This window comes from Zeugodacus cucurbitae, chromosome 5 (genome assembly GCF_028554725.1).
Source record: "Zeugodacus cucurbitae isolate PBARC_wt_2022May chromosome 5, idZeuCucr1.2, whole genome shotgun sequence".
Classification (NCBI taxonomy): domain Eukaryota; kingdom Metazoa; phylum Arthropoda; class Insecta; order Diptera; family Tephritidae; genus Zeugodacus; species Zeugodacus cucurbitae.
Window position 1 is genome coordinate 52,298,149 of NC_071670.1, and position 12,260 is coordinate 52,310,408.

Genomic DNA, 12,260 nt, shown 5'->3' on the forward strand with positions numbered 1-12,260 from the left:
TATTTTTTATTACAATTAAGGCAATAGTCTGCTTTAGAAGCCGAAAAAAAAAACGTTTTTTAGCAATTTTTTTTTGAAACGGAAGGAAATGATTGCGGTAAACGGAATTTTAAGACGATAGTGTACTATATTTAAGACTTAAAAAACAATATTTATTATAAAAAATATTGAAATTTTTTCAACGTTGTAAGTATTTTTCTGGAGCGCCTGGAGTCTGCACTTGTAAATCGATGCAGGTGATGGAGGTCGTGCGATGCATCTAAAACAGTCGAATTAATTTTTTTTTTTAATTTTTATAAGTTTCTTTTTTTTATGAACTAAACAAATACCGAAGAAGTTATAAAATTCCAAATTTTTTCGAAGTTTGAAAAAAAATCACTTTTTTTAAGAAAAAAAAAATTGACTTTAAGTTGCAAAACAAGTAGTTTAAATAACACTTTTGTCCAACTTTTTTTAGTTTAAATAGAAGATAATTGAATACTGAAGCTCGATCACTTTGTTTTTTTTTTCGATCGGACATATATTCTTTTTGCTATCGCCGGCACCGTTTTCTAACACTTGTGAAAATGAAAACTCGAGAAACGCACTTTAAAGGTCTGCCTGAGCATTCGCACCTGCTCGACGCTCGGCCACTAAAACTGTTCTAGCTTCGAAAATATGTCGAATTGGCCTCTGGAATTTTAAAGACATATTCTTGGATAGTTTTGGAAGAGATTTAAAACAAAACAAAAAATCGATTTTTTGAAGCCTGTAAAGCAGACTACTGCCTTAATATTTCGAGCCAACACATGGCGAAAATTTGACCTTAAAAATTAATTTTTTTTTCAATGTCTGTCAATAATTTAAATTTTAATATACATATGTATATTTTTTTGCTCTGTTCAACAACTAGATTAAAATGTACTATCGAAATATTTTTGGTTTATTGATTTTAGATGAACCAAGAAAGACTTTTGCTGTTCACGGCAAGAGTAGATATTTTTTTGAGACATCAATAGGGATGAGGTCCAACGGCTGAGTTTTCGGAATAAACTACTAAATACTGTTACACCTAGTATAAGATCCCTAACCATCATTTTATTTACTATTTGCCTTTTTTCCGAAATTCCATATCTTTTATTTGTTTATTATAGCATATTAAATAAGTATACAATGGAGTAGGACAATAAAACAATCCAGACCACAGAATAACTAAAAAGAATATTAATTATAGCAAGGCAAGCCTATGAATTTAGTTATGATGTTAGCAAACTTCTTCAAAAAGTAAATAAGCTCTTCGTTCCACTTGTCGGGTGAAAGTACAGGTAAAGTAGAAGCACTTTTTATATATTATATAACATATAAACATTGTAGTTAAAAAAAATTACCAACGAACTTTCAAATAAACAAATTGATACTACTAATTTTATATACACAACTGTACTATTATTTAAATATGTACATATAAGTATGTAAACGCATGTGTGCATTTACAAACACAATTACTTTTTATATAATTTTTCATATTTTTTTACATTTTCTTTTCTTCCCACATCATACTCGTACATTTCAATTAGAAGTATTGCATGTGCCTTGCATAAATAATTTATAACGAACATCCGTTGTCATGTTTATTTTTAAATCCTTAATAAATAATGTTGGCACACAGGTAGTTTTAAAGGTCAATTTTTTGGTTGCAAGTATTTAAGAATATTATATTTCATTATTGTACGAGTATAGATACATAAAACCAACTTCCGAGTGATGGATATCCGTAAATGTGAACGAACTCTTGAGTACACACTTTAATGGTAAATCAGTCAAGTGCTGTTATTATATTTGAAATAATAAAAATATAACGATAAAAATATTATTATTATTATTATGAATTATGTTTTTTATGTTATTCAGCAGTGATTTTAAAATCGCTTCGGAATAACGGCTAGGTGCTTTGTTATATAGTTTTTCTTTGGCGGAAATCAATTCTCAGAATTTGTGTTTCATGGCCGACACGGAAAAGACTATGACTAAAATAACAAAAAATAAATCATATTGCAAGTATACCTAATTATTTCATTATTAATATTATTCTTATTAAAAATCTATTTCAGAGTAAACAGGCCAGACGGAGTATTAGTATATTCGTCGTTAGGACAAAGTATCAAGGTATGATAGGACCTATTTCTTAAGAATAACATTCTCAAGAGCTATATAACTGATATAACTACATATATGGGTTAAGGTTAACTGAATCAGAAATTATTTTATTTGATTTGTTACCTTTATTAGTAGAGTTTTATTTTTGATAAGATATAACAAACAATTCACGCGGGTTATCAATTACAAATATGTGTATGTAGATTGTCTGGACGGTTATACAGCCATATGCCTATAGACCAATTTAACTCTTGATTTGAAACATTTTGATATATTAGGCTTCTTTTCTTTATGTTGTTGTTTTTGTTTATGGGTAAATGTTGTACAATGAAATTATAAAATAAACAATTATCTTGTTTAATTTTACTACTATATGAGAATCGAATATTACGAGTAATTCTCAAAAGAAAGAAATAACAGTGAAAAAGTATAAAACTAAAATTTTCTTGAAAAAATTAAATTAATAAAAATATAAAAATTTATGGATTTATGTATATATACATAAATATGAAACAAATTAAAACTTTGGACTGAAGAGAAACTAAATTTTATTATTTTTCCGTTTTGATTCCACGAAGGATATAACTTATAAGTTTAGTGAATTACTAGTTTTAGGGTTTATTTAACTGAGTTTAAAATTGGCATGGCAAATTTTCTTTTACCACTTATAATTAATATGAACTATCGTCAAAAGTATCTTTTTTTCAAATTATATATAATATAAATTTAGAATTTATTAAATACAATATATAAACTAGCTTTATAATTCACCGTTATTTACTATTATTTATTATAAATATTGTATGGATATAAAACAACCTACAACTGTAAACGATGTAAAAATAGAACATGATTTTTATATGATTACACTATACGACAAAATATACTTTTTTTCTGGGTATTGCACCAAACTAATTTTTTTAATGGAGTTTAAAAGTTCTGGACACCTTATAACATCTGTCATATAAGCTTTAGAAAAAAAAATGTATATACCATTGAATTAAGAAGAAAATTTAGATTTTATCTATATTTTGGATTTTTGGTAGCTATATCCTGTAATTAATAATACTTTTTTTCAAAAAGTCCTTTTTTCGAACTTCAAATTCAAATTCGATTTTGGGGACTAACTTCGAAAATCGGAGAAAACAATTTTTTTTTACTTACGACTCAATATACAGGTAAAAAATAGTTTGGTCCAATACCCAGCCGAGTGTTGTACAGTGTTATAAAAGATTTTTTAAGTAATTCAATTCAATTTTACTTCGAAACTGGCAGTTTCATTGTATAATGGCTTTCATTGTAATAGTTCGCATATCAAACATCCGCTAATTACGGATTTTCCTTTACAAGAATAAACTAGGTTTATATTTGAAATTTTACAACCAAGCTAAATTTAATTAGAAAGGGCTTATCAGTTAAGTTTAAGTAGAAACGGAATGCAGTTACAGAAAATTTAAATATATATACATATATATATATATAAATCAAGTACTTATATATATGTATATATATCTATATAATTTTATTTTTCATAATGCAATCGTCACGTCACTTCCGAAGGAAGTCAATCGTAATTCATAGCTCATACCATTTGCAGTCATACAATATGCGATGCACAGATGATTCATCAAGTCTCCAACCCCAGATGCATTTTATCACCCTTTTGACAGACAGCCAAAGAAAGAAAGTCGTAAAAACGGGAGCGTCAAATATATAAACTCAAAACAAAATTATGAGGGAAGGAAGCCGCACATTTGTAAATACACGCATACATATAAATATGCATTTAAAGTATGCACATATGAATGCAATAAAATTAAATGAAATCTAATAAAATTGAAGAATTTCAAAGTAATTTTCAAGTGCATATTGCACTTATAAGTATCTACGTAAATTTTGAGTGCATAATTGATTATTAGTTTCACATACTTCACAAGAGCAGTAATTTAATGGCACATAAAGCATTTTTACAATAACGAAATGATATAATAGTAAAATAATAATAAGTATATGTGCATATCAATGACCTCGTATTAGCACTTTAAGTTAAAATTCTAACAAACAAAATGATTTCACTTACTTCAATGTCTGGCAAATAAACTGTTCAGTTTTATGACGTGTTGATTAAAATATTGTCTTTATCAGAAGGAATGTAGTAATTTTTTTATTCATTACTCATTGAAAGTGTGATAAGAATTGCTTTTTAATACCCATATTAGTAATGCTATGTAAACCAAAATGAATTTCCTTTTATGGTAATGTTCAACGCCACACAGCAAAATCTAATTAACCATATATATATATAAGCATATATGAATGTATGAGCTTATGAGCTTTACATACATATGTATATATAGAAATATTTATACTCACGCTCAATACCATTAATACTCTTAATAATAAACCGAATAGTGTGAATGTAAAGGCGTTGCCTCAATTTCAACGAAAATACGCACAATATACACTAAAACCACTACAAATGTATGTATGTATGCAGGCACATATGTACCCTATATAAAACCATACTTTGTTTCCATACCGTCTTCCAGCTGATAACTTGAAAATAATGTATTTCTTCGGAAAGCAGAAATCAGGCGACACCCTCAAGTACGATTATCGAATATTGCCATGAGTAATTTATTTATTTGTATGTGTGTGTAAATACTTGTGACTTTTGAGATTTAAAACAAGTAAGGGAAGGCTAAGTTCGAGTGCAACCGAACATTTTATACTTTCGCAATTTATTGATATATTTTTATTAAGATAACACACAATTTGACCTAATTTGAAAATCCTATAATGAGGTATATGAAAGCTAGGGGAAGCTATGACCCAATTTTAACAATTTCTGTTAGAGAGACACACTATTAGAATCAGAAAAATATTTCCTCTGAATTAAATTAAGATACCTGAGAGAAATTTTCGGTGAAAAATTACTATGGGCACTGAGTTCTTCATATTCGACTCGAGGCCTTCAAAAGTTATAATCCGATTTCGACAAATTCCGATTTTCACAAGTGACACCACAGATCATATACAGTATTTGTGTAAAGTTTTATTTCGCTATCTTCATTGGTTCCTTATGTATATATTATAAAGTAAAGGAATAAGATGGAGTTCAAAATTGAGTTACAAGGGAAGTTGTCGTGGTTGTGAACTGATTTCATCCATCCACACGTGTCATCAGGGTGTCAAGAAAATATTATATACCGAATTTCATTCGAATCGGTCGAGTAGTTCCTGAGATATTGTTTTTGACCCATAAGTGGGCAATGCACACCCATTTTCCATTTTGTAAAAAAAATCTTAGTGCAGCTTCCATCTGCCATTTCTTATGTGAAATTTAGTGTTTCTGATATTCACCATGCGCCAAATCTTGGAGAAGACCCGTGAAAAGAGGATCGACACACACCACCTTTTTGTCGATTTTAAAGCTGCTTTCGACAGCACGAAAAGGAGCTGCCTTTATGCCGCGATGTCTGAATTTGGTATCCCCGCAAAGCTAATACGGCTGTGTAAGTTGACGTTGAGCAACACCAAAAGCTCCGTCATGGTTGGGAAGGACCTCTCCGAGCCGTTCGATACCAAACGAGGTTTCAGACAAGGTGACTCACTATCGTGCGACTTCTTTAACCTGATGCTGGAGAAAATTATAAGAGCTGCAGAACTAAACCGAGAAGGTACAATCTTCTACAAGAGTGTACAGCTCCTGGCGTACGCCGATGATATTGATATCATCGGAAGCAACAACCGCGCCGTTTGTTCTGCTTTTTCCCGCATGGATAAGGAGGCGAAGCGAATGGGTCTGGAGGTGAATGAGGACAAGACGAAATATCTCCTGTCATCAAACAAACAGTCGGCGCATTCGCGTCTTGGCTCCCACGTCACTGTTGACAGTCATAACTTCGAGGTCGTAGATAATTTCGTCTACCTGGGAACCAGCATCAACAATACGAACAATGTCAGCCTCGAAATCCAGCGCAGAATAACTCTTGCCAACAGGTGCTACTTTGGACTGAGTAGGCAATTGAACAGTAAAGTCCTCTCTCGACGAACCAAAATCAAGCTCTACAAGTCGCTTATCATTCCCGTCCTGCTTTACGGTGCAGAAGCTTGGACGATGTCAACATCAGATGAGACGACACTAGGAGTTTTCGAGAGGAAAATTTTGCGCAAGATTTATGGTCCTCAGAACATTGGCAACGGCGAATACCGCAGACGATGGAACGATGAGCTGTACGAGTTATTCGACGACATTGACATAGTTCAGCGAATAAAAAGACAGCGGCTACGCTGGCTAGGTCATGTTGTCCGAATGGACGAAAACACTCCAGCCCTGAAAGTGTTCGATGCAGTACCCGCCGGAGGAAGCCGAGGAAGGGGAAGGCCTCCACTCCGTTGGAGGGACCAGGTGGAGAGCGACCTGGTTACACTTGGGATCTCCAACTGGCGCCGAACTGCGAAGGAGAGAGAGAGGTGGCGCACTATCGTCGATTCGGCTATAACCGGCTAAACGGTTGCAACGCCAATCACATACATACATATCCGTTACACGAACGGACGCACATACAGACATTCGAAGTTTGACTCGTCTCGTTACCCTGATCATTTTGATATATATAACCCAATATCTAACTCGTTTAGTTTTAGGACTTACAAACAACCGTTATGTGAACAAAACTATAATACTCTCTTAGCAACTTTTGTTGCGAGAGTAAAAAAACTGTATACGTATTTATGCCGGGTTATTTCATATGCCGGTTTAGCTCATATGTGTGCTCTAAACAATCTTATTCTCATTTTGAAAACAAAATATTTATTTAATAATATTCTACTTTATAACAAGAAACATCTACTCCAAAATAAATCTGTATGTACCCGACCTAGTTATTAACCTTGAGACTTTTCTCCTTCTGTTGATCATATTAGGTATTCAATTTAAATGTCATATTTTAAAATCAACACGACAAAATGATAAAGAGAGTTTCCAAAAACATAAAATCTTGTAGGCAAGATATTTAATATGATTTACTACATAAATAATATACAATTCTTGAGTTTTCTGCTATTACAAGCTACCACTTTTACTATTTCGTCACCTAATACAAATTTAATATTACAAGCAGATTTAAATAGGCACTCACGTCTAGGAAAGTGGCAATATAAAGGGGATTTTAGAAAGCGTATCCTCAACCAGTAAATAGGTCAAGAATGAAAATTAATGTTAGACTTTTTAAGCCTTAGTTCGAAGTACGAGCTTCCTATTTTATGTTCCGTTTTAAAATAAATTCAATTCTTAAAGAAGTTTATCACTTAAATCGACTTAAGCTGTTTTAGCATTTTGCCACAGATATATTTGCATTGAAAATTAATAAATATAATAAACTTAATTGTGGGTCATTTTAAAATATTCAAAAGGGGAATTCTTTTTTTATAATTGTTTACTATGCAAAATAACCAAAACGAAAAAACTGATTGCGCGCCCGGAATTGGAAAATATTTAGATATCGCTGACCAAATGCACACATAACACTCTCTTATTTATCTACATACAAAGGATGTGCTTGTTTGTCGAACTTATCGTCTTACTAAAATAAATTCAGTGGCATTTAAATGGTATGCAATATGTTACAAAAAGTTAAAAATAAATAAACAATGCATGCATTCAGTTATCAAAATTTAAGAGTTATAAATATTTACATATGTACATACATACATACTCTTATCTATCTAGGGACAACGAAAGCAAGCAAAGAAAACTACACGGGCCTAATCAACATATAAACATTCATATATTTTTAAATATAATCTATGACTAGTTCAATATCTCAAATGTATAAAACAGTCCAACAGCTGACCCTAAAAATTAAAGGAAGTCAGCAAATTTAACAAAAGCCATAACGAAATGTTGTATTTTTGTATACAATAGTATGTACGAGTACCCATTTTTCTAAATATTCTAAGTCACGCACCCCATCACCCCCCAACTTGTACACGGACTGACTCTCTCAACTCACCCAATCAATTATGCATTAATTTTATTGCACATGTCGGCTATTTCATTGTCAGTCCTATTTTATTTTCATTCTACGCTTTAAATGTTAGCCAAGGCTCTTGTTTCATTATTCATCACTCAGTTGACCTTTGCAGCACGAAATAGTGCAAAGGGATTCTATATAAATATATACTTGTGTACTTGTAACGTATCTTTTGACTAAAATGAATCCCACTGCGTTTGAACTTATTTTCACAATCCCATTTAAAATGCATAGGGTTGCCATGTATATATATACAGTGGAACTTCTCTAACTCGAATCACTATAATCCACAAAAAAACTTCGAGTTATAGAATTTTCATTAAACATATAAATTTTCAAAAGGCTTTAAAATATAGATTTATACACTGTTTTATTTATTGACTTTGCATAAAGTTTTATGTACATGCGTTAAAATATGTATTATGAAATTTTGTTTGTTGCAGTTTGCTATTTTTGGCTCTTGACGTCTATATCCCATGCCTTTGTTAGATGATTTATGCAATCAATAAGTGTAATACCATATTTTTTGTTAATCTCCATACGATATAGAGGAACTCTTTTAAAATTCTGCCTCGATAATAAAATTTTAAATTTTGTATTATGTCCTGACCAAAAAGTTCGATTTATGGAAGGTAATTTGTATGAAAATTGCATTCTATTGCCTCTTCAAGAGTTCGAGTTATGGAGAACTTCGAGTTAGGGAAGGAAATTTGTATGAAATTTGGCTTCTAAACGCTATTACCAATTCAAGTGTTCGAGTTATGGAAGTTCCACTGTATATACAACATATAGAATAGTGGATCCACAATTTCACTTTTAACTCGCCGCTCGGTACGAATTACACTTCGATTTATAAAAATAAGAATTAAATAGTTCTAAATTATTTAATTTACAAGTTGGCATTGGCAACCCTGTATCAAAATAGGTATCTCCAAATTTTGCAAATATATACATAAATATATGTAAGGGTGTACAATTTAACCACCCTCAATTAAATGAGGGTGACGCTATCCAAAAAAAAATCATCCCTCACCAAAAACTTTTATTTGCTAAATCCTACCCCAAAACTTATTAAATTTTACATGTCGCGATAGAGAAATTACTGGAAAATATAAAGGCCATTCGCCTGCCTGATGGAAAAGAGGGATTATGTTTAGGGCGGTTATTTAGGGAGATCGATTTTAATTTTGTTGATAAAACAGAACATGTTTAATTTAAAGTAAATATACTCGTAAATTACTCATAGTTATCATATTTCAAATTTGAAGTAAGTATTATATAAAACTAAGTAAAGTAAAAATAATTGGTAAACTAGAAATTTATGTTATTAGCATAAAAAATATTGAAACTGCACTATATAGGTAATTCAGTTGATAATTTATAGCTAAAAATATTAGTGTACTTTATCTTTTATTATCAGACCAGTAAAAAGTCTTGCCTATGAATTCAACAATAACTTTTTTATAAAGACTCTTTTAGAAAAGTGAGCATTTATTGAGACTCGGAATGAAAGCCATACAAGATGGAACAAATAGTTTACTATATATGAATTTCTCTGAAACCAAACTATTATAAAATAAAGTGAAAGGTTCAGATATCTAATTCAAGAACAACTATCAGGTCAGGTATTAGGTCATACAAACCTTCATTGATACTCATAATCAAGTTTAAGGTATTATTAACAGCATCGATTGACAAAAGAAATGATTTTTCACAAAATCGCTCCATCTCTCGTCCATTAATCGCTAGTTTTTAAGTTGTTAAACAATTGTGTTGATTCTTTAAACAATGCATTTAATTTCACAAAAAACCACTAATCGTTTTGCGATCGTTTCAGCTACAAAATGGTAAACTTTGAAATTTCAGGAAACTTTATGGGGTTTCAAAATTTGAAATTTTAAGAAACAATTTTTTTTACAACAACAACAATGCTAAGAGAGCTCTGGTTTGCTCTGCCCATCAGGCCACGTCAGTTTCAATTTAAAACTTTAAACGCGTTATCTCAAAACTGAATTTTTTAAGTCGATGGAGACGATATCTCGAAAAATAGTTTAAGAGATTTTGTTAAAATTTTGCACACATCTTTGAAATAATTTTATTCTAGTTATAGATTTTATTTTATATTTATTTTTTTTCTACGTTCAATAACTAGATTTATCCTGTTATTATAACAAGTACTACCGAAATATTTTTACTTCATTGATTTTAGATGAACCAATAATGAGTTAAGCTGTCCACGGCAAGAGCATTTTTTTAGACTACAAGGGAGATCAGTTTTCGAAATTTTTAAATAAGAATTTAACTAAAAACTGCTTAATTATATTTCTTTGATATACTGAATTGTTTAAACGAAATACATATGTATTTGATTGCATATACAGTGGAACTTCCATAACTCGAACTTCTATAACTCGAAGATCTCCATAACTCGGAACTTTTGGAGTGGCAATAGCATTTAGAAGCCAAATTTCTTTTCCTAACTCGAATTTCTATCACTCGAACTCTTGAAGTGGCAATAGAAGGCAACTTTCATACAAATTTCGTTTCATAAATCGAACTTTTCGACAAAGGCATAATACAAAATTTAAAATTTTACTATCGAGACAGAATTTTAAAAGAGTCCCTCTATATAGGATTTATGGATTGCATAAATCATCTAACAAAGGCATGGGATATAGACGTCAAGAGCCAATAATAGCAAACTGCCACAAACAAAATTACAGAAAACATCTTTTATCGTATGTCCATAAAAACTTTTGCGAAGTAACTAAATAAAACAGTGCATAAATCTATTTTTATAGCTTTTTGAAAAATTGTATGTTTTAAAGAAAATTCTATAACTCAATGTCTCTCTAACTCGAAGTTTTTTTGTGGATTATGGTGATTCCAAAAATACTTAATCTTCAGAGTCTGACACCCACCTAACCCCTTAAATTACTCAGGGTTGCTTGTTCTTTATCGGAGTGTATAGCGTTTTATCTCTTTGCTCATAAAAAAAGATTTAATTATTTCAATAAGATTATTTCAAAAGAAGCCCATGCCTTGCAAAATACAAAATTAAGCGTATTACAATTTGGTGAAAAACTCTTTTGTTGTAAATTAATATAAAAATGTAATTACTTTATTTTTATGATTATTAAAAATCCTTTGTTAATTGCGAACAAATTTAATTCAATTAGTTTAAGTTAATTGCTATAAAAACATAGAGAAAACGTATTAATTTCAAATGGTAGTAGAAAACAATAAATTTTACCCAAAAAAAGTGCTAATAAATTTCATTGCCAATTGAAACGTTAACGTTTCGCATTTTCAAACTTTTAAGTTAATTGCATACAAAGTAACATTTGTACACACTCGTCTTAAAAAAACTGTGTACCCGTAAGTTGCATTTTATTGCATATTCATATACTCGTATACCAGGTATGAATGTATGTATGTATGTACGCACAAACCTAACAAAAGAGCTCGTGATGAACGTTTCTGTTTACGGTCTGTTTGGTCCAATGAAAGTACACGCACCTTCAAACAAATTTATACTTTAATTGTTTTACAATTTTTTTTTTTACATTTTCTTACTATTTTTTGCACAATTTGCACGTTATCTCCCACCGCCTTCCTTGTCGGCTCGTACTGTGGATATTGTTTTGCTACATCAGCTGCTTTCAACATATTTGGAATTTACAAAGCCGAGTTTATTCACTATTTTAGTTGTTTCTTTTTTATTTTTATTTGGTTGTTTGCATTTTTTCATGCAACAAAAAATTCGCTATACATCAACTTCACACATCACGGCCACCCACTTCGTGTACGAGTATAAAGTACGATCGAAAGTGCATCAATCTAGCCACTTAAGCACTTATGATATTGTTAAGTGTTAAATTAATTATAAGCAATCAAAGAAAAAATCATTTCTGGGTTTAGAGGAAAATATGCAGCTTCTGCCTGTCGACGTTTAATGAGTCCATTTATTTGATTTTTGATTTGAAATTGATTTACTGTATGCCAATCAGGTTTGGTTATCTTTGACGAATGTTCACAAGCTTGGAATCAAATTAACACTACAGTGCACGCACAGACTACTCATGT

The 12,260-nt window shown here is 31.0% G+C and overlaps 1 long non-coding RNA gene across 1 annotated transcript; it reads left to right on the forward strand.

Moving 5' to 3' along the window:
- Positions 1-1,545: 1,545 nt before the first annotated feature.
- Positions 1,546-4,505, forward strand: LOC128922114 (uncharacterized). Its single transcript, XR_008471403.1, has 4 exons — positions 1,546-1,648; positions 1,720-1,790; positions 2,091-2,145; positions 3,697-4,505. It is a non-coding gene; the product is annotated as an uncharacterized LOC128922114 (long non-coding RNA).
- Positions 4,506-12,260: the final 7,755 nt, after the last annotated feature.